This window comes from Corvus moneduloides, chromosome 4, assembly GCF_009650955.1.
Source record: "Corvus moneduloides isolate bCorMon1 chromosome 4, bCorMon1.pri, whole genome shotgun sequence".
In the NCBI taxonomy this organism is placed as follows: Eukaryota; Metazoa; Chordata; class Aves; order Passeriformes; family Corvidae; genus Corvus; species Corvus moneduloides.
The window spans coordinates 2,228,172-2,252,809 of NC_045479.1; positions in this window are offsets into that span (position 1 = coordinate 2,228,172).

A 24,638-nucleotide genomic window follows, 5' to 3' on the forward strand; every position below is an offset into this window, starting at 1 on the left:
AATCTTTCCTGCTGGTTTATTTTGGCCATAGCTATGCTTTAAGTCTTCTGAAAGAGAAGAAAATCTGCTGTGTTTTTCAACTGTGGCTATTTGCTGCAGCAGCAATACTTTTTTGAGCATTGTTCTGATTCTACATCTATTTTGTGGTGATATATATTTTTATTTCTCAGTTGTTTTCTATCTCATTAATGGAATAATATGGGATCTCTCTAATGTGCAAAATTATCGATATAGTTCATATGTGTAGATGTTCAATCCAAATGATTAGATATTTAGAGTGTTTAAGAGAATGGTATGTTTCAGGATCAAGGCCTTTGGGTTTATCATTATATTTTAATCTTAACAAACTCAGTCTTTTCAGGAGAGTTCATGGTCCTGACCAGTACAGTTCTGGTGGTCAGCAGCACCATGAAATCTTAGACAAGCTGAAGATCTTGCAGCACTGTTTTCCCCCTATCTGTAGCATTCCAGTCCACATATTCAGGTATAAATTCTGCACCAGGAGATACCAGCTGACTAATGCCATTCATAACCATGTTGAGGTCTGTTAGTAACAGCAAACATTGAAATTAATTTGGAAGTATGTGATTCTTTTCTAACTAGGTGGGACAAAAACAAGTTTGAAATTGCTAGAAATCTGCGTTTAAATATTTCAAACAAAGTACTGTGTTGATTTTAAGGGTTGAAAGAACAGTTGCAATCAGCAAAAAATATTCATAATAGCTCACAAGGTATATTTTGTCAAACCATAACATTAGTTTGACAAAGTGCTTAGCAGTATCTTGTATTTAATCACACTTTAAATCACTATGCAGAACAGCTGTATTCAAAGACATTGGAAACCACACCGTAACTCGAACACTAGATCAAGTTATCATTTAGGGTGTTCTGACTGGGAAATCAGACTTGCTCTTAGTTTTGACAACACTTAATTGGACTCATTTTTAAGTGCATCAGTCCCTTCTCATTCCTGTGGCAGAGGAAAGCTGTGCTGAAAGAAAGTAACCCACTTCCAAGCATAAATAAACAACCAACCTGAGCTCCTCCTCCCATGGATCTAAATAAAGGATGTTATGGTATTACAAGCTGTGTATTACGTGCTGTGTGAGCCAGGAAAAGCCTGAAATAGTAAAGAGAGAGCCGTACCATCCATTACACAAGCAGCCAAGCAAATGGAAACTTCCTGGTGCTAAATCTTTCCCCAGTGAAACTCTAAAAGCAAGCCCGGTCTCATAACCAGTGCCAGTCCTGGTGACAGCTGCTTGGACAAGGCTCCTGTTGTCCTGCTAAAGTCAAAATCAGCTTTATAAATTTGATGTATAATGTATTGAGGTAAACTGCTCATTCCCATCCCCTCAGAGTGCTACCTCATCCCATATCCTGTGACACAGTCTCACCTTTCCTAGAAGACTGTTTCCAAAGTTAATTGTCAAGTTATTTTATGGGAAGAGCAGACATATAATCCATCTGATGACCTGAGGTGAAGCAGGCAGAAAACAAAGTTTTAATCAGCGAAAATATATTTCTGTTTCATTTTGTTTGCAATAAATTTGTTTCTCCCAATTTGATCTCAAAGCTTCAGGCAAATAAAATAATTAGATTATTTCATATGTAAAATTATATATTTTTCTCATTTAAACAGCATCAAAACAGATTTTTGACTGCCTTTAAGATCTTCTTCCTTATGGTCCAAGGATGATTATATTGGTTTATGCCTTACATTCTGGGAGATAAAAACGGATACAGAAAAGGAGCAATGGCCAAGCAAACCAAAACTTGTAAATCTCTCTATGTCTACAGACTTTAAAAGTACAGGGAAAAAAATGGTCATAGGCTCTGAGCCAAGTTAAAACACTGTAGTACAACTTTCTGTGAAGCTTTCTGACACGTCCAAGATAAAATTTAAAAAGCAGGGCATATTTAAAAGCTTCATCAGGCAAAATGGTAGCTATGCCTTAAGTTATATTAAAAGGCTTTGATGTGCAGTTTCAGTGGACTGGTCAGCACAGCCACAGACTGAGTAAGGCAGAAGGCTTAGCAGGATTGCCTCACAACGTTAAACAAACATCAAACAGGATGAATTTAGGTAGCATGTGCACCTGCCAGACTGATCCAAAGCCTATGAAATTGATGAGTTTGGCATAGTTTCATCTTGATATTCACATCATGATGCTTATCCAGAAAATCAGCTGAAAGAATGTTGCTTTTGACAGCGCGGGTTGCGCAATGCTTGTGGCAGGAGGATGGCTGGCTGCTTCCACACCAGGCTTTTTGCAAAATACCCCTTGATCTCTTCCAGACTCTTCCATGTGGTTCCCCTGATGTTATAACACACGCCAAGAGAAAATGCTTGAAACCCAAGTTTCTGGATTTGTTTTCTCCAGGCTCCCACATAACAACATCCAGCACCCCCCAGATATTTGCTTACTTGATCACCTGCTGCTAAGGAAGCAGCAAGCACTCCTCCTCATCTGGCCTTCTCCAGAACACTCATAAATTTAATGGAACAAGCCCCAGACCTGTTTGGTGTTTAGGGCTGCCCATAACAAATTCAGATGCAGAGCATCAAGCTTTTGTATCCCCTCATCCTATATATAGAGCAAAGTCACTTGTAGGACTGAAGCCTAGGTCCATGTGTATCTTACCTACCACCCAAACAACACAAAGTTCAAGAATGTTCAGACCCTGGATCTTTGCATAGGATGTTCTCAGAGAAAGTAGACATTGCCCACAATTACGGAAATGTAAATTCCATCAGATAAAATGGTTTTCCCATTCAACACAGAGAAAAGGCCTGGAGGAACAAAACAAAAGCTTAATAAAGAGCATAAAGAAAATTAACAGGAATTCCTCTCAGCTGAATGTTAGAATACAGCCAAAACTATTGAAATGTCCGGAACCCAGGCAGCGCCCAACTAGTTCACAAGTTCATTCAGGGTAGGGAAAGGGGGAAATGTGGTCAGACGCTTCTGTCAGTTTGAAGAATATCTGTGGGACTTTGACAAACAAGATGAATGTTCTCATTCAAATGCACCACCACTTATTTAACTTACTTCCCCTGAATGTCTGGACTTCAACTGCCTGAAAGACTGAAATATTTTGTCCCACAAGCATTTCTGGTTTACTGATTTATTTGTGAATTTTGTCCTGACCCCTTCTCAAAGAAAGATTCCTGTTTTGAGCATCCACATCTATAAGCAAAGCAGGCTGTCAAATCATGTTTTCTTCAGAGCCTTGCCATCAGGTACTCTTCCATGTCACCAGGCTGCTTTGTGTTGTCCGTAGCATTATTGGTCCTCTTTGAGGAAGTTCTGAACTGTGGGCTTTGCTGAAAAGCAACCTAAGGAAAACTTCCACTAAGCTGTCCTTCCTCTTTGGTTTTAGCTGCTAAAGAGCTAAGACATCTAAAAAGAACCTGAACATTTTCCTAGCATTAATGTGTAATTCACTCCCTTTTACTCACACAAAGACAATGGAATATGGAAAGGAACAGAAAGAATCAGAAAAAAAGAAAAAGAAAAAGTTTCAGAAAGAAATGTTTGTAATAAATGATTTCTCATGATTAGACTAAGCCCCTAACTTATTAGGGATATAAAATGTTTATATTCTAAACTAGTAGCAATTTCACTAATACGAGATTCTGAAAAATGGCAATTCATGTCCATTTCGCAATGCATCCTTCTCTTAGGAAGGAGTGTCCTGCTTGGATCTAGACTCAAGGCTCGTTTTTAAGTACCAGTCACACCCCCGACCATTGAATTCACTTGGAAAGACAGACTGACAGAACAAGTTATACCATTAATCCACAACACACTTTTGCAGACAGCGTTACACAGCCAATGATGGGACAGAAAACAGGCTCTCTGGCTTAACTTAGCCATGGAGTTGGGCTTGGCACAGAAAATCCTCTGTTTTTAATCTCCACAGAGGGAAGCCGACACCATCTTTCACATGGGCTCAGTGTTGTGAGAGTTCTCTTTTTGTAAATGCCCAGAGTCAATTCAGGGTTGGTGCTAAATAAAGCAGGCAGCAAAAATGTAAACTACTGGCTGATGTTTTGTTTTGCTCCATATAGCCACCAGGAAAAGTGAAATGTTTCAGAATCCCCAGAGGACAAGTGGAAAAGAGTCTGTACTATAGCTCTGTCTTATTTTGGCTATGCAATAAAGTGAAACATTAACCATTCTCAGAGTGCACATCAGCGCTCCTCAACCAGTAGCTGTGTGACCTGGCATCAATGTCATCTCTGAACTGATGATGATGTTCAGAATTTTCCAGGGAACTAAGAGAGCAGGAAAAGCTCAGCTGATGTTCACTGAGGAAAGCCACTAGCTGTAATTATTTGCTGCAATTCCTGTCTAAACTTTAGAAATACTACAATCCAGCATTTTCTAGCTTTGATTGTAAAGAGAAAGTGTGAGAGATAAGAAATTCCCTCCCTTTCCATGTCACGCATTAGCTGCAGCAAACCTGAAGCTCCAGTGGTTATTATGATCCTGCCATGCAGTTTTCAAATCTGCCAGTTCTAGTGGTCTCCTTGCACTCTGGGTTCATTACTTCAAGTTTCGTCTCCAACAAACAGGGTCAAACTCTCCTCTCATTCCCAGTGACAGTAGCCTGCAGCTACTTCATAGATCTCTGTGACATTCTGACCAGGTTGACCAAGAAGAAAAAACTCTCTCCAATAAATTATGTGAAAACATAAGTCACAGAGAAACAAAGCATTAATTCCTGGTTCTGTCAGGAGGAGAGGAGGTCAATGGGAGCTCTGTCACTGGTTTCAGCAAAAACAGGATCTGGTCCCCACGTACTGAGTAAGCTCAGTGAAGTCAGTATATATCCATTTGGCAGGAGTACAAACCAACTTCTGCTTCCAGCTACTGCTACACAAATCCTTTTATTTCAATGTTATCACACACTCCCTAATTCATTCTCAGGAGATCTCCTACACAAGAATTTTTTTAGAAGGCAGTGCTTAGTGGCACCTTTTGCTCATGACTGGAATACACAATTTCAACATTGGATTCACCTACTGTATTTTATGTGAGGAAGGAAAAATAATTTTAAACAGACATCCTCTCCCTTTCTCTTTTCAGATGTAAGTGCTTGCAAACCTAAATGGAAACAGTAATGTATGTAACATAGTTCTGTGCTGTATCACTCATGGCAGTGCTGTCAGCAGAATAAGGTGAGATCTTTATGCCGACTGATACATGAGAACTAAGAGAGCTTTAATGGTATTTTGCTAATAGTTCAGCAGTTTTTACTTAGAAGAACATATTATCCACAAAGAGTCATTTACTTGAGAAACTGGCTCTGTTTTTTGATCGAAACTCCCAAAATTACTAGTTTCGTACAATGAACCTAGAAATTCATCTGGGCTCTGAAGTTTAACATCATTAACTATTCTGATAAGGAAGCATTCTTCAACTGTGCTGGGAAAAATATATTAACGGAGAAAATAATTTGGCTAAAAGTGCTCAACTAGTCACTAATTACTTATTCTGTTTCTCTAGAACAGCTCTTGTTCTATTTGACAGCTGATCTTTTCCTGAAAGGAAATGAACCTTGAAGGAACACTGCAAATTTAATTGTGCTATTTAGTGACTACTCGCAAAATCCTAGTGGCAAATTGTTAATATCACTGAATTCTCAGTCTCAAGAGGTGCCCAGAGCACAGTTTTAAATGATCTGTTAGCCACACAAATATTTATTTGAACATGTTGCAAATTTAAGGGTAGTAGATAACAAAACATTTTTTTCTTTGTATTCTACTGGTGCCACCAGTTACGCTGTCATCTGCATCATGCTCCTGAGACCAGGATCAGCATGATGAGAGCTCCCTCCTTGACACCGTACACAACACTTGATGTATTTATTTTAAAGAACAACAGACTGATTTCTGTAGTGAGGGCAAAATGAATAGAATGAGAAGTGGAAAACTGAGTTACCTACTGCATTCAGGGATTGGTTCAATCCACTCTGTGAACAGTTTGAGTATGATCACGTAAAAACTGCCTTAATTCTCTACTCCATCTTTTTTCCCTCTTTACATATTTATTTGAATTTCAGAATAATACACTAATATCTCTAAGGGGGATGCAGAGAGACTGTTTTACAAAAAGTTTAAAGTTATGCTTGTAGAACCTCAGTTTACTCATATCCATCATTTTGGAGTCTGATTCTCACAAGACTCAAGACATCAAGTCCTGATTTAAGTTCAAATACTTCATACAAGCATATTAACTTTTATTCTCTGCAGTAGTGGACAAAGAATGCAAAGATGTAATGCTAAGTGAGCTCAGTTCCAAGCATAAGCAAGTACCCACATATTGAAAAGGTCTAGAAGGTTTTGGTCTTTTCAGTAATGGGAAATATCAATGAAAGAGAATAAAAACTTTATTTGAAATCTCTTAATGGAGATAAAGCAAGTTGTATATGCATTCAGTCCAAGTTTATCAAGATCCATGTCTTTATGTGTTGAAGGGGAATTCTGAGGAAAAAATAAAGCATTGGAATGCTAAAAAGCAACTGAAATTATTGGATCAATACGGTGTCGAAGTGGATTCTGTCAAAAAAAACCCAGTTCACTGCATGCTACAGTAAATCTGCAGACAAAAGGACAAGCTTTGTAGTTTAGTGCTTTTCTGAGAAAAAAAAATGCTGAGTTTGATGATGATTAATACCTACCATATATTTGGCAGACTAATCTTGATCATTTTTCCTCCAGCAGCTCACAATCATCTCCCTCAGGGATATGTATGTCAGCACATTACCAAATGAGAATCTGATAGCTGAATCTGCTGTTAAATCAAATCTGTAACATGACAAAGTGCCCACTTTTTATATGTTTATGCATCTGTAAGTGTTACAGGGGGCAGATCTCCAAGTAAGTTCAGAAAAAGGAGGAGCTAAAGAATACTGTGTGATGAGTAGAAATAAAAAGGACACATAGTAATGAAGAATGGAATTAAACAACGTGGGAGATTTGTCCTCATAAGCTGGTCCTTCCAAGAAACAGAGGGGGAGGGGAGCAGAGATCAGTGAGGACATCGGAAAATTCAACTTCCAAATGGTCTTGGATGCTTCTCAAGGGAAATAAGAAGCTGCAAATAGATGTGAGGACAAATGGCCACAAGTCTACAGGACTTTTTTCCCTGTCAGGAAATGATGGAATATTTTTGGGCAGCAGGCCAGAACAGTTCTTACCACAGCTAGTTCTAATCAGCTGAGGTATAGGGTTGGGAGTGTAAGTGCAGAGATGTCAGAAAAATTAAAGAAAACTACTGCAATAGACAATTGCAAGTCAGTCTCCTTTCCTGAATATCCAGGTATCAACAAGGGAAGATGGTCTACTGGACCCCACACTTACAAACAAGGAAGAACTGGTCAGGGGTGTGAAGGTCGGGGTCATCCTTGCTCCAGTGACCACAAGATGGTGGAGTTCAAGGTCCTGCGAGAAGGAAACAAGGCAAAAAGCAGGACTTCAGATGAGCACACGATTTTCTTCTAGGATCTGCCTGAGAGAATCCCATGGCAGACAGTCCTGGAGAGAAGGAAGACCTGGGACTAACTCCTCCAAGCCTTGGTCTGTCCCGACAAGAGAACAATCAAGCATGGATCCTGCATGAATGAACAAGATGATCCAGATGACTTCAACATGAAAATAAAACATGCAAGAGGTAGAAGCAGGGATATGTGACTCAGATGGAATAAAGAGACTGTTTAAGTGTGCAGGGATCAGGTGAGGAAAATCAAAATACCAAGCTGAACATGAGACAGCAATGTGCCCCTGCAGCAAAAAAAGCCAACAATACCCTGGGTTACGTCAGCAAGAATGCTGCCAACAAGACTCAGAAGTGATCCTTCCCCTCCACTGAGGAGTGGTGAGGCCACATCTGCAGTGCTGTACCCAGTTCTGGCTTATTGGCACAGGAGAGACATACTGAGTTCTTCAAACTCCATGAAAAAATTGGAGCATATGTCATACAAAAAGGATGAGATAACCGGAATTGTTCAGCCTGGAAAGAAAGAATTTCTCAGGAGGATATTGCCAATATGGGAGAATCTTACCCAACAGAAGACAGTAAAGAAGACTGGTCTGACTCTCCCACACAGAAAATTCCATTTAAGTTAAAAGATTTTTACTGTAAGAGAAATCACTCACTGGTTGCTCAGAGAGGTTGTTGAGTCTCTTTCCTTTAAGACTCAAAACTCTACTGGAAACAGCCCTGAGTAACATCCTGTAGCTGACCTTACCTTGAACAGAGAGGGTGGACTGGATGATCTCCAGAAGTGCCTTCCAACCTGAACTGTTCTGTGATTCTGTGAATGTTTTTCTGTTCTGTGATTCTTCTATAGAAGAATAATTTAAATTTTTTTCAAGATTTGAATCCTTATTTACACTGTCACTGCAACACAGGTACGGCAAAAGAGACACAAATACAGATAAAATAAGCAGAAAATCATGCATTAACATGTTTCTCTTAAAAAAAACAGAGTGGATTTATATTTACTAATGAAATGAAGCAGCACCAATCTCTGAAGCAAATTGTGGTGATTTTGTAACACACAATAAAAATTAAGGAGAAAAATCTAGAGTATTCAAAATCAACCAAATCAAGAAATTTTCAGATGTAATTTCTGGACCCTGATCTATAAAATTCTGAAAATGAACCATGTCTTGTACAAACAGATATTAAAGGGAGCGAGAGATTAGAAGGGAATAAGGCATCTCCAGTTGTGCAGAGTGTTCATGCTCAGGGGACAACTTGCAGATCCAAATGAATCTCAATGAAGGACAGAAGCCAAGCTGTTGGAAGAGTGATGCACATCCTCTGGCACAAGAAACACTCCATAGAAAGCACTTGCTTCTAATGTTGCCTGATGAGAATGGACAATCAGAGCATCACTCAGCACACTGAGAACAGCCCCAGGGCACCAATCATCACCAGGAAAATCCAAGCTCTTGTCACCATCTACAAAGGCATGGGGAGAGTTTGCAGAAAGATTTTATGTAGCTAAACAAAACGTGGCCTGACACAACATTAATCAACCACTGAATGTCATCACCAAAGGAAAAAATAGAACCAAAAGGAAAATGGGTTTCTTTGATTGTTTGGTTTGGGGGTATTCCTTTCTTCTTCCTTTGCAGTACTTATGAAGCAATTTTTCATACAACATCAGTTTGTCTTACATTTTGCTTTCAAATCACTGGGAAAAGGCATTTTTCTATTCAGCTATAATAATCCAGATCCTCCTGACAAAAACATTGAAGCAAAACAAAATTGCAATCAGAAGAGAAACTCTTTTTGATCTCCTTCCAAAGCACAACTCTTCAGATAAAGTCTTAGTTTTCTATACTGTACACCATATTCACCAAAATTATATGAAGTGCAGCTAGATACTGCTTGCTTATAGCTGAACAGATTTGGCAGTTATAATTTTAATGTTTGGAAAACTACTTAAGAAATGTGTTTTAGAAGTTATTGCTTTCAGAAACAAAAAGGTACTGGTCCACCTACCTATAAAATCTAGTATTAGAAAAGGCTTGGACAGTCTGAAGTTGTTTCTTTGTCCTGAAATGGCTTAGGAAGTTAAAAGTTCTAAAACATTTCTTTAGAACAAACCCCAAAATGTTAAAACTGCTCACAGAAATGTAGAGCACCTCATACTGGGATAGGTCCAAGTGGACAGGATATTTGTCCAGATGGAAAGTTCTCCCATTTGAGGTTAAAGCACAAACGTCATTATAAAATGACTGTGCCATAGTACTTTGGTGTTTCTGCCTCTTTCCAGAACTGAGAGGTGCTCAGGAATACAAATAAAGGAGTTACTGTCAAATAAATTATTTGAACTTTTTGGTATCTCCTGGACAGTTTTTTCCTGGAGTCTTCTGAAAAAAGAACTGTTTTGGCCATTGGTTATCTATTTGTAAGAGCAGGTAAAGTACAGAGGGGTGAAAAGAGTGAAAAACTATGGACATTCCATTATTTTAGAAGCTATTCTAACATATTCACCACTGTGGTATTTGTCTGGACCAGAAAAAGGAAAAAAAGAAAAATACAAAAACCGACAGAGACCTCAGTGAGGGGAAAGAAGTCAGTGGAAGAAGTCCTAATGAAAATAAGGGTTGCAGTATGGGTGGTTTAACCATGCATCTTCCATTACAATTCATGGAAAATTCTATGACAAAATCTTTTAGCTTTCACTTAAAACATTCGTTACTGAGTAATGCCTTTCACAAACATTCTTATTTGCTCATTTATGCTTTGCAAAGCATCTAGCCCTAAGAAATTGCAAAGGTATTTCTCTAGGCATGAGAACAGACTTTGAAGTTAAACCATTACTGGATTTAGACATCAAGAAAAATGTTTAGAATTTATTTTTCTTAAAACGTAAATTTCTGTGTTTCAGTGTGCAACAAACATTTGTTCTTTCTCAGCTGCTGTAAATTTCCTGAATGAAACATGCAGTTTATTCAGACAATCTTATACAACAGTGTCTTTCTTTAGAGAATCTCAGGCCCCCTTAAAAACCTGACTTCTCTGTGACTTACACATTGGATTCATTTACCGAGCAGTGAATACATGAACGATAAGGGGTGACAAGCCATGTATCAGCATCCTGGTAAGTTTTGCAAATCAAGAATAATCTTGTTTAGAACTTGACAAGAGCATCAGGTACAGTATCATTACTTTCGTGAAACACCTTGGAATTTTCCTGATGTTCAAGGTGGGGTTTGCTGCAGAATAAGACTCAACTCTAATTATAGCCTAGTGCAGAGCCAGGCAAATCATTCAACTGAGCTTTGAGAGCTCTCACCAAAGTAGCTCATTAATCTCAGCTGATCCCAAACTAGACATCTAAAGCTCAAACTAGACAGCCATGCAAAAGTTTTAGAGCAGTGGTTTTCACTCTGCCTTACTGTGCAGGGATTTAAACATTTCCATATTGAATTATATCAGCTTTACAGGTCTCCCAATGTAATTTGGAACAGTGTTTGTGCCAGGTGTAGAATTGAATGCAGCAAAAATGAAGTGACGTTTCTAAAGTACAACATCAAAGAAACTGCTAGCGAGCCTCCACTGAAACTGCAAATGAGTATTTTTGAGGACAGAAAACTACTAGACTGGAAATAAGAACAGTACATCAAAATCAAATTTAAGGAGGTATTATTTTGTATCTTGATACAAAAACAAGTGCAGGAGCATTTGTGTAAATCTAAACCCCAAACAAATCCCTCAGATCCACCTAGAGAGCTTTTTCCAGGTGATTAACCTAGCAATACTCTTTCCACTTTCACAAAACCCTTCACTTGGTGAATACATGGGTCTGAATCAGGAACTAGAGGACCTGGTACAGGCCATAGGACACAGAAGCCTCCTAGAGATTTTCACACTGGAAAGAGAAGGGACTGATAATAAAACACATTAACAGATGCTGCTGTGGAGGAGGGAGGTTTTGCCTTCTGGATCTCAGAACCAGCATGCAAAGAAATGGAAGAAAGATTATTGCTTCCTCTCCAAACAGGATCTTTGCTTCCCCAAGAGATGGAGGCAGTGGAATTTTTCTATCCAACAACCTCTCCCTGAGATTAGTTTTCTTGAAGAAATTTTCTCCAAAATTGTCTCCAAAAGCAGGGCTCAGTCTGCAACAACAAACTGCTTCTCATGCCTTCCTGGATCAGCTCTTGGGCCTCTCTCCTGAACAATTTCATGGCACGTTGATGGGAGATTCGTGGAAAGCAAGGAGAGCCTTGCTGAATGCCTCCTTCCCTTGTAACCTAAGCCAGAAGGGAGTACAGAGCTGATTATTAATTGTGTGAGGCATTGAAAATACATTTTTAAACCTCTTCCATAAGTACCATTTGCAGGGACAAAAAACCCCTCTGCTTTCCCACAGCAGGTCATATTTTAGGTGAAGGGGAGTTTCCAAGGCTCTAAATGAGTCAGACAGACAGTGAGGGACTATGAGACTGTCCATGTGCCTCATACCCACTGTGTTCCTTTCCCCTTCAGAAAAAGAAGCCCATATTTTCACAGGCTGAGGAATTCTAAGGAGTATGAGAGAAGGGAAGGACATAGCAGTTTATCTCCCAAAATCTTGTGCTTTCCCAGTATTCAGGAGAGGTTCACAGATAAACACTGCATTGATTCACTGTAGTTTTTATGCACATTAATGTACGTTAGTCTTGATTAGAGACATCAATATTGAGCAAAATGAATATGTTATTTATCAGAAAACCTTATTCTTCCTGTTACATGCACTCAGAGAACAGCAGCACAACTATTAAACCTTCCTCTGAACACGTGCGCTCGATCAAGCTTTCCTAACCACAGCAGGAGATCGATTTGTGCCCTTAAAAAACAAGTTACCTTCCTTATCTTAGCTTGAATATCCTCCAGCATTATGAATGATCTTAATTACACAGCTCTCTTTGCAGAGGGGCTCATGAATATGAAACACTTTGATTAAAGTAGCACTGAAGTTCCATACACATTCATCTCTTGGGGTAGCTCCATCTGAGTTAATGGACTTGCAACAGGGCTCAGTTCTGCCTGCTGTGCCAGAGCACTGCCTCACATAAGGCATACAACCAACAATTAGATGATGAAGTGACGTGGTAAGGAGGAGGTTTAGCCTTCTGGCGTGAAGCAGGGTGAGCCTCGTGTTACAGCTACAGAGAGCCATACTGGAGGGAGTAGCTGGAGGGAAAGCAGTGACACTGGAATGAAACAGCCCTGCTTTCACTGAGCCTGAAGTCCCAGCTACTTTTTATTCTGTGTTTCCTTCTTAAGCAGCTCGATGATTATCGTGCAAATCTTGCCAAGGCCAGCCATCACAATCCCAGTCTCAGAGTGGAGCATGCCAAGACCCCATCCAGCATGGCATGATGACTGCTCTGGGCTCTGAGTCACAGCCTGCTCCTGGCAACATCTGCTGCTTCCATTGTCCCAGAACAACCCTTTGGGCTGATGGTATCATGCCTGCCATGCCCAATGCTGGAGCAAGTGAGAAAGAGAAGAGGGGATGTGGCAGATCACCACCTGTGGCCAAAAGGTAACATTTTTGACATGGAAATAATTAAGCCCTTAAGATGTGACAAGTATAAGAACTGTCCTTCTGCCAGCAAGCTTCCAGGGAGCAGCTGTGGTGGGGCAAACGAGGGTTTGATGTGAGCTACAGACAACTAAGGAGCAAAAAAGGAAGGCAAACATTCAGAGTATCATTTTTGGAGGCAGCAGCTTCACAGTGAATAAGAGTCAGAATGAACTTTCTTAGTCACAGCAACCAAATGAGGGCCATAAATTCTCTCACCAAAATGGCCTTGCTGAGTATGGGAAGAAGCAAACCTAAAGAGGAACACAATATTCTGTTACTGAGCGGCAGAGAGAGCAAAGGCAGATGTCTGAGGATCAAGTGTTAGATCTTCCAGCAAATCTGGCAAGTTTGTTAAATGGGTTGTTATGACTCTTGATTTTGGCAGCCAATTTTATCTGATTTTTATAGTAAGCCAGAGACCTCCCAAGTGCAAAAGCTGAGCAAGAGATCAGATATGAAATGGTTTCTTTCCCCCAAACTAAGCTTCAACAACAATCAGTTTTATATGTTCTATTTTCAAGTGCCAAAAATTTTAACACACCAGTAAGTCAGGACTCCAACAGCAAGCTCAGCTCTGGATATTGAAATGAGGAGCTTCTTATGTGAAAAAGGAACCCCTGGATACTGTGAATTGGGAAGCCTTCTAATCTAAGAAGAAACTTCTTCAAATGTCATTTCTGTGAAAGAATTACATTACAGTACTCTTCAATTATGTTATTGATAACAGCTACTTAACACTGTCAAAATGGAAAATAAATTGAGTTATGGCACTCCATGTCCTAAAGAGGAAATACAGAGACATGTATTTGTCATGTACCCAAAAAGCAGCTGACCTGAAAGAAAAGAATTTTCATCTTGCTCTTCACGGTATGTGCATGGCTTTTAACCTCTGGGAAAGTGATGAACCATATTAAAAAAAAAAAAAGAAGTTATGAAAGTGGACACCAAGTCTTTGGTAATAAAATCTGTCTCTGGAAAGAGCAGAGCAACTTGTTATGAAGAGTTTCCCTGCTTCTTTAGCATTATGCATCATGTGAATTGTGTTCTAATTCCACCAAAAGTTTTATCTGTTTGAATAAAAGGGATAGGGAGAAAACAGAATTATGCATGCCTCAAAAATCTGAAACTGCCATGGCCAATAAATCACAGCATTTCTGAAATTGATTACTATTGTTCCAAACATATCCCCATTCTCCTTTCTGTGATGAGAAATGTACTTGTACTTTGTATTTTCATAGCTGAGCAAGTGCCCTGGGGACACGCACAACTTTACTACTTATTTATTTATATTTTAACACCAAGAAAAGTTAATAATCCTTTGACAGAACAATGACCTGCCATAACATTACTGGGAAGGACTCAGCTTCAGGCCTCATGAAGGGTTTATATTTTTACTGACCCTGGAATCAATTGTTTACTTTTGAAGGGAAGAAGGTAAAACCTGCTTCCAAAGGTTAAAAAAAAATGCAACAAAAAAAACACTGAATAAAATAAAATATGATATGAACACGTAGAGCACCTAAAATTCCCTGCCACCATCCTGCTGTTCTGAACAGTGCCAAAGAAGGATGGAGAAAGGTGCATTCATATTTTACTGCCAGATCGTAGGGCTGGGCATTGTGCCACATCCATCACAGGTACTGATCCAAGGAGCAGCTCCCCACTGGCCTGAGAAACCCCAGAAAGAGTTCTCACGGGGAAATCCTCAAACTCTACCCTCAAGGAGCATAGAGCTGTCACCAGAACAAGAGACACGTAAGAGAGACAGAGAAGGGCAAGAAACTGTGAGAAGAAAAAAAGAACACAGAGTTAGGATGCAAGTTCAGAATCTGTCCAGATGTTCAGAACTGACAGTGGACTGGGATCTGCAGCTAGTTTGCATGCCCACAGAAAGTGAATAAATCAGCTCCACCACTCAAACAACTCATCCTTCCTCCTCCCAGAACTCCTTCCACAGCTGTCACGTTTCTGTGTTCCCTCTGCTTCACCAGCCTGACTTTCTTCTTCCCTCTCATCTAATCTGGTGCCAGACTTTCCCATGTCTCCCTATCTGCTGGTGTAAGTGAGCAGCTTTTATGCATCTCCTGGCTTATCCTTCAGCTACTCTCTGTCTCACTGCTGTGTACAGCACTCGAGACATCCCTCGCAAATACAGAACATGAAACAGAAATCTGAGCTCTGTGGAGGCCTGTTTGTTTTGGCTGTCGCTGTAGTTTTTATTAATAAATGCCTCCTGGTAGACTAGACTCCATTTATCATGACATATGTTATCTAGCTTATGTTCTTGTACAGTATTTATTACAAAATTTAAGTAGAGGACAAAACTATTCTTCTCTCTTCCCAGGCAGTGAGAAGGGTGGTTATGTTATTTTAATGAATTTGCTTGTCTTATGTTATTATTGAGAAGCCTTGGTTAAGGAAGTGATCCTTGTGTTTCATTCTGAAAATGTGAATTTTGTGGTTGCTGTGGTCCTTTCCTGTAGGAGAAGAATTTCTAATCCATCTCCACATTAATAATTCCCCAACTTCTTTCTTGCTGAGATCTCCCCATTGTGAATTTTTCCCAGACCTCTTTAGCTACTTCCCTTTCCAGCCTTGCCTATCTGATTGGTTTGATGCTTGTTTTCACACACCATATGCTGTAATCAAGACAGTTGCTAGATTACCCCAGCCAAAAAGAGGAAACATCCATTTCCATAGCTTGCCAGCACCTCCTCCAATATTGCAACTGACCCCTAACTCTTGAGAAATCCTGTATAGGATTACAATGAACTCTTGGGAGAAAACAAGCATCTAATCTAATTTGAGGGCATAAAAAATTCAACTAGCTTCAGAAAGAGGAGCCAAATATTGTGGTAGTTTTTCAAGTGAAGCCTCTGCTTCTAAATAAAGCAGGATGCATTTCTCAGATGGGGTCTGATATCTTACAAGGGTTTTATCAAGCAGATATGTGAATTGGGCAGTGCAAAACCCAAATTTCTGCACAACTTTACAGGCTAAAACGCATGAGAAGTACAAACATATCTTAGGATTACCTCATGATAACAAAATGAAGCAGGAATGCAGATTTTGTAGTCTCAGAAAGACCTGCATTTATAGAATAGCAAGGCCTAGATGCAGTTAGAAGGGACAAAATTTATAGATGTTACATATTGAGTATATGGCAACTTTTCTTAACATAAAGCTTTGTACCACCTTGCTCTTTTCCCAAGAGAGCTTTAGTAAAAGTATGGTGCAAAATATTGTCCTGAGTAAGTTCTATTGCACTGAGCCAGCTTGATAATTTTAGTGTTTACTGTCTCGCTTCACAGGTCCTTACATTCACAGTGATTTATACAAAGTGTTCTGGTTTGTATCTCTCACAAACTGTTTCAATACTGCGCTAGGTAAACAGAATGTCATCAGATTTCCAGTCCTTCCTGGGTAATTTTCCCTAGTTATGTAAATGTTTATCTTAATTTGACTTCTTCCTTTGCACTTTTAAAAATGTTTTTGCTTCTTCCCCGTGCTGAGGCAGTGTGATAACCACGATGCAGAATTGAGACAAAAGAATACCAGGGCTGGATGCCAAGGAGCAAGGCTGCAAGTACGCAGCCAACTGCACAGTCTTTGATTGCCCATTCTCCAAGAAGGCACAAAGCAGTGTAAAGACCCTGTATGAGCATTATTACCCAAAACTTCCAAAAGCACCTATTAGAAAGTTTCATGAGGTATTTCAGCAGCCCTTGTGTTTATGTAGCAGAACTGCTTGCTGCTGTAAACATGTTCGCAGGTGTGCCAGTGCCAAGCATGTACGTGGCAGCAGAAGTTGAGATCAAACCTTGATTCCCCTGATTGTTTTTCCCACCATGTAACCTGTGTTGTATTTGGCAAACCATCTTCTGGGGAAAGGGAGCTGCATGTAAAGTGCTGGCAACAGCATTCTGTTTGATATGCACAAGTTAATTAACAGAAAACAGCTCATGTCGACAATGTTTACATTTCCCATGCTTTCTCTCTTTAACCACTTGAACTGAACTATACAAAAAGCACTTTAGAATCTACTGTATGTATAAAAAATCAGTACTCTTCTAATAAATTTGTCAGCATTGTTGATATGTTGGGGATCCTTTCCACAGCCAAAATGTGAATCTAACTCAGTAGAAGACATTGAAGCTTGAGTACAAGCTTCCTCCCAGACAAGCCCTGCTTTCCTTCCAGCTCCCAAAAAAATATAAGATGGGACCAGATAACTACAGGAATCCACAGATTTCAGTGGGTGGAATTCTGCAGATAACCATCTCATCTCAGCAGACTTTGAAAATAAACACAAAATAAACAATTCGTCTTGTTAGAGGTTGACACATTCATTTTTCTGCTCAGAAAAATCAAAATTCTACTTGCTCCTGCTCCAAGTGATCCTTGTCTCATCCTTTCTTCAGGCACCCATCTGCTGCCAGTTTCAAACTTGGTAGTGAAATGCACAACTAAATGGGCCCGTGCTTTAGTAGCACAGATAAATTCCTCCTTAATTGCTCACACATTCTACGCTAAGTCTCTAAATATGGATATGTAAGCCAGAAGCCTTCTCTGATTCGGTAGGATTTGATGGTTTGTTTCTTCAAACAGGCAAAACATGAACTTATCTCTCCTATGACTATATAAGGAGCATAAAGAAAAAGGACCAATTCCTAAGCTAAGCTTCTACACAGTTCAGATGTTTTAATTTAATTTTATGAATACCCAAACCTACTTAATCATCCAAAATTTGGAGCAGGTACCATAGCACTTAATGCTGGCTCATCAAGCAGCAGCTGTGAGAGATAACAGTGCCATATTTACTGTGAAGTCTGGAATCAGGGACTCTCTGTGTACTACTTGTGCTAATGTAAAGCAAATGAACAGCTCAGCCTGCATGAACTCAACATCCCCGTGGTTTAGTTTACACAAAGGTAAACCAGAAATAACAATAGCCAAGCAGAGCCAAGTTAGACAGCAAAGCTTTGTGGGCCAGAACAATACACAGTCATCCCAAGCTGGAAGGCAGCACACGGTGCCACATCCCTCACCCAGGACAGAGCTACACCCACACCAGTGGGAGCTTCTCCAAGACAAGTGCCCTCAGTAAGGCAGTCATGCATAGAAAGAAGCAACTATAAACCATAATTAGAGAGGGCACTTCCCTCTGTAGTTATCCTGCACATCCTGGCACTCTCAAGTGTTCCTGTAGTGGATTCACTGTTTTGTTTTTGTCTTCTACTAGTAATAATCATAGAAAATGGAAAATGAGGTATGGAGTTGACCTTCCCAGATAAAATGGTGGCTGAAGCAGAAGCCAAAGGTAAGTTATTACATCCTCCATAAGACCAAGAAAAAGTTTTCTGAAAATGCAGGGCTGAAGTTAATCTATATTTTGTTTCCCCCAGCTGCAAGTTGACTGCCATGCTTTTGTCATAAAACAGGCTTTGGCCAAGGGAGAAAAGGCAAGAAGAACTGGAAAGGTCAAGGACAGAGAGACAGAAGGAAACGGACTTAATTTCACACCAGGTCATTTCCACAAACTGTAGAAACAGTAAAGAAAGCATGAACAGTATTTCAACTGAGTATGATATGGAACTCTTTTGGACTATCTCTTAGAGGGGAAAATATCCAAAACATCTTTAGGGCTGAGTTGAACAAGTTTGTTGAAAGTTAATGGGACTCATTTTCCTAGAGCCCTTGGGCACTTAAGAAAAAAACCTTACAATATACATGTTTTCTACTTGTTGCCAAAAGGAATCAGTTGCTGCTAAAGATCAAGAATACACAAAAAATTTAACTTAATTTACAATCTCAGCCTGACTGCTTCTTCTCCTGCACCTGGCTCAGTCACTTCTAGGAACAGCAGATTTTAACTCTTCCTGTTTTACCCAGAACCACACTGATCTCTGGTATTCATGGGCATGAAGGTGGGTTAGCAGTGCCTGAAATGAACAGAACCGACATCTGAGACTGCCAGCTGAACTTGCTTTTCCTTTCTTCCCACAGAAGCATTTACAGCCTTTCTGGCTCTTGCAAGGAAGTTTCTAAGGAATGGGATTGAGCCTTCTGATTCAGGTTAAACTTCCTGATCAAGGTTAAAAGATTACTGTCTCCTCAAAGGGAAGGTGCATTGCAATGCTTTACACACAGAAGAAAAATTGTTGCATTTTGCCTGGATTTACATCCACAAAAAGTATAGGTGAACATCACCCTGAGGTGCATTTTTCTCCCCAGGATATCAGTTTCTAGATCAAGCATACCTTGGATTATGCTCTGTAGCAAAGGTCCAAGAACTTCTCTCTCAATATTCCTGCAGTGCAGACTATAAATGATGCTTGAGGAAACACTCATTCATTGATGCAACTAGCTGGAAAGAGAAGAAAAAACAGGTAGAACACCACCTACAGTTTTCACTATTGCTTTCACACACAAAATCAAAACCAGCACCAGCACTCCTCTTTCACAAGAGCAAAATTAAGCAACTCCATTTATTCATAGCAACCCCTTATGCTCAAAATCAGCGTGATGCTCCAAAGTCTGACTTAGTTTAGGGTTTAGTGGGGTAAGACAGAAAGCAGAAATACTTATTTAGACCCCTGCTACCTCTTCCCCCTTCTTCCACCCTTGCTCAAGTGGCTTAACCCCAGAGAATGTTTTAAGGACAAGGAGTTTATGTCTTAATTTGAGTGACTTGATTCTTTTTGGGTTCTTTCCTTACAACTGCTTGTAAGTGGCTTATCTGAAACTGCTGTTCTTTCATGCATAAAAAGGGAAGGCAGGATAAATAAACTAAAACCAAAATGAAATAGCTTATTACAGGTATGTACTTAACTTGATTTCCAAACTTCAGGTTTTAGAAGTGAAATGCAATAATTAATTTTTTCACAGTTTGTTTTTTAAATGAGCCATGTGCTTTCTTTCATAAAAACCCCTAATCACTTGATATGTACAATGCTTTTGACTGGGTAGTTATTTTTACCTCCGGTTTTAGGAAAAAAGGGATCTCAAATGGATTTTAGCCTAACTGTGGGGAGCACAAAACTCTGGCTAGATAAATGATGGGAAAAGGTATCAAACTTACAAAATTCTTTTGCCTCTGTCCAGCTTAAAATAAAACTTTTGCCTCTGGACTCCCCACTGTTCTCAGTCCTGATATGGGCAACCTATCTAAAAGCAGCTCCTGAGCATGTCACACACACTGGCCCTTCCTGGGGGTGTAAATCATCTGTGTCAGCTGGGAGATGGGGGAGGGAGGCAGGGAGGGCGCTCCTGGTGCCAGTGGCTTCCCTGGCAGCGTGGGACCTTTCCAGCAGTTTGGTGCCTCTCCTGCTCTGGTTCCCAGTGTGAGAGAGGTTGAGGGAACATGGCCAGAGCATTGCTCTGTTTCAGCTATTCTTGGCCACCCTATCAGCCTCTCAGGGCCATAGGAAGTGTAATGTAATGCTGGTCTAAATTTATGTCTCAGGCTGGACCAGGGTTAGGGGAAGTTTTCAGGTCTCCTGCTGTGCTTTCAGCTCTGTTTCCTGGGGCAGGGGAAAGGAGAAATACTGACTAGAGAGTTAAATTAGTTTAACCTGAAGAAGGCAGGAAGTTTGGATCTCTCCAGCAGCATGATTCTTAATAGGATGCCATTCCCTTTAGTGGAAGTTTCAGCATTGTCACTTCAATCCCTATCTACAAGAGACTTCTCTCCCACCTTGCTCCTTCTGCTGGCTGAATAAATCCGTGCACAAGAACCAAGAGGACGTGCAACCTATGAGAACTAACAGAGGATTTGTTACAGTGAAGAGGATGAGCTACAGTGACACCAATCAAATGAAATTATGTGTGTTCAACAAGATCAGCTCAAATTTATATTGATTAAACGAGTCTTTATCTCCCCACAGCTCTAAGTAAGAAAACACTAAATTCAAGGTGAAGCAGCTATCTGTCAGTGGCATGCTCCTTGGAAAGCTTAATTGTGAGGAAATATTATTTATGACCATCAGGCACTTACTCTCTCAACATTTATGCTGTTTAAGTCAAAAGGAATAGCTTCAAGCTGGGATCTGGAGAATCCCTATAAAAAAAGTGCTTATACACTGTGGATTTCCCATAAAATTGTCCCTGACCAGGCTTTGGAACCTGAATATTCACAACATACTTGAACAAGGTAATAATGTGCCAGGCTTTATACAGCCCTAGAGAGAATCTAGACATGTATGTTTAATAATATAATGAAGTTTTAAATTTACTGTAACTTTAATATTGAAGGATTTAAAAAGCAATTAAACTGCTTTAAAATAGCAGAAAACTTATGGGAATGCAATATGGATTGGAACAAACAGGCCTAAATCAACACTGGTTTGGAAGTCTAGTAAGGACTAAAACTATGGGAGGTAATTCAGGAACAGATGCATCAAATTAATTCCAGTAATACTGGAGTGTTAAAAATGGCAACAGAAGCCAGCTTTGTTCAAGAGAATGGAAAAATAATCATCCTTTCTCTCCCTTTCTGCCCCCAAGGAGTTGGATTTTCCCGGCACAGCCATTCATTGGTGGCAGCAGATGCACCAAAATGTTTGGCACCAGCAAACTGAAGACAAATAGAAAACATACATGGGGGAAACAGAGAAGAAAAGGCCCTCAACATATAAAACCCAAGAGTGCACATAATGCAGAGAGGTGAAGCTGCAAACACACAGCAAAACTGCGGAGCTGCTTGGGAGGAATGAACGAGAACCACGTCTCAGAGCCTTCCGAGGAAAGCGCACCAGTTACTCACAGCAATTTCTAGTCACATCTGGAAGTGGATGGGCAAGTCACAGTTTTTTCAGGAAATTTATCACTTTTCTCAAGAATTGCCTGTGAACAGACTGTGACTTTTATTAATTTGCCTCCAGCTGGCAAGGGTACACCAAATATTTTCTGTGAATGAATCCTGGCCAATGGATTGCTCACAGACTCACGGCAGTTCTAATTGCTTCAATATTCCTGCCTTGACGTTCAAGATGAGGAGGCTCTGATCAAGTCACAGTTACAACAGATATAGTTTCATTCCTAAAGTAATGAGAAATTTACCTTTTAGACAGAAGATAGCCATAGAAATCTTCCTCTCATTTAAAACAAAGCAAAGCAAATCAGAAACAGACCTCTGGCACTGACAGAAAGGCAGGGAGGAAATAGAGAAAATATTGATTAATGAGATTTATTTGTGCTGCTGATGGTGATCAAAGGGGACTGAATGCAATGTGCAGCACTCACCATTGCTTTTAAAACCAAAATTCCTTTGATGTGCAGCGCAGTATCCGGCCTTTATGGGAATTAAAAGAAAAAGCCATGAGAACATTATTAATAAAGGTTTAAACTGAACAGCTTCAGGCACCAGGCTCATACTGCCAAGGTTTTTGCTTTTTAAATGACCAGCTGGTGAATAATTATGATAAATAATGTTTCACAACTATTTGGTTTAATAAACAAAGCCTCTTGAAGTATACAGTAGTACCATTTCCATACAGAGCAGCCTGGATTTTTGGAGTGGACAAGCATTGAAGTACAGACAAAAAGATCTCCAGAACAAAGAAAAGGCTCCCTAACAGTGAGTGGCTGTGGGGACAGTTCCCAGCACTCCCAGGGAAGCTACATCACGCTCAGCAAGGAAGCAGAAGTGTCACACCACTATGGGTGTGGGAAGGATTTACATCTCTTCTGTCCTCTCCTCTCAGTCGTTGTGTGAAGGTCTGACTGAAGGCTGGGCTTGCCTTTGAGGTCTTCTTAACCCACCAAACCCAGCTCCAGTCCCCACTGGTGTCACCTAACCTGTCCCACTGCAGGCAGTGCTGACAAGATGGATTTTTGAAGAATATGAAGGGTTAAGAGGAAATTTTAAAACTTCCATATAAAACCATCTCTGTATTTTTAATTGACTTATCTAAGGAACAGGAGCTTCACATGTGAAGCGAACACTGTAACAAGATAAAGGTTTAAGACTGTCAGACATTTTCCCACCTTTGAAATTACTAGATACCACCTTAAGTCTTGCCTCCTTGGCTGTTAATCAGAGATAATTCTTTGCCTACAGAAAAAGAAGCTGCTTTTATGCTACATCTTTTGCAAAACAAAAAGCTTCACCTTACAAAAAAAAAGTGGAAGGTTTTGAAGAGGACCCATCTTTCTTGTTTAGCAATATCACATCCTTGCCACATGTAATTCCTTTATCACACACACAAAAAAAATGATTTAAAAACCCAAGTAAATAGTAGGAACTCTTGTAAACCAAACCCACTTTTCAGTTTTTTTTTTTTTTTTTTTACAAAGATGATCTCACAGCCCACTTGACAGATTGATTTGGTCAATATCGGCACAATGGCAGGGCATTATGTTAGGACTAATGCTAATTGCAGCACTGAGACTAAGATGATCAGAAGTGGAAGGGGACTAATAATGAAGTAAATAAAATGCACTACAACTCAATGTACTGCATAGTAAAATATAGAGAGAGCTAAAAAATCAGTTCTTTGACTAAAAAACAAAAAAACCCCTACTAAACTACCAGTTTAATCCAAACTAATATTTTGAATACATCAAGCAGGGTGGCACGAATCCTTTTTTGTTCAGCATTTGAATCAAAAATGCATTTTTGAAAACCATAGTCATGATAAAACTGTAGAAAACACTTAAAGTATCTTTAGAGGTCGGGTGGGGGAGGGAGGATTGGTGGGGAGAGAGAAAAATCTGGTTTGTGTCAAATGAAACATTCTGTACAGATGATTAAGAAATTTTCCTTTGAGGACCAAAAAACTCAAAGCCAATAAAGAGTTAGATTTGAAGTTCTCGTGATTACTTTGCTGTCACACAGGAACAGAGGTTCTAGAGGATACTGAAGACTGAGGTTTATGCCTCTGTATTCCTAATCAGGCGTGAACACTATCTTCTCACTTTCTTATCGAAGCATACTACTGCATGGACTTTTGCTTCTCCCAAAAATATAATTTTGTTTTGCCTAGTTAATTAAATGTTTAGTGTGGAAAGAGAATGTATAGTAAATGGAATACACTTGGCTTCCTCTTGCAGGGAAGCTCTGCCCTTGACTCACTCAATGAATATGGAACATTGAAGAGGGATGTCTCTAGCAGGATGATCCATCACACAAAGTCAGACATCCCATGAGTTAAAGCTGCAGCTGAGGGGAATCCTCCCTACACTGTCTGCTTCTGTCTCCAGGTTAGTGGTAAAACTGTTGCCACCCTAGGTTTCTTCTCCTGCCAAGATTAATTTCAAAGAGGTAGAAAAGGTGCATAATTTTCCTTCATGATTTAATTATTTCTTGTCCTTTCCCTCAGAAAACAGATTCTGACGTCAATAATCCTAATGTAAGCTCATTAGTTACTTCAGAGAAGTCAGTGCTAATTTTCCACAGAGCCATCAGAGGCAGGTAAGTGACACATTGAGGGAGTGTTCTCTCCTCACAAAGTGCTGGTTCATGCATGAGCAGCAATCCCCACAGCAATCAAGGGACTTTAGTTCCTTTGGAAAAGCATGATCATCCTGCAGCC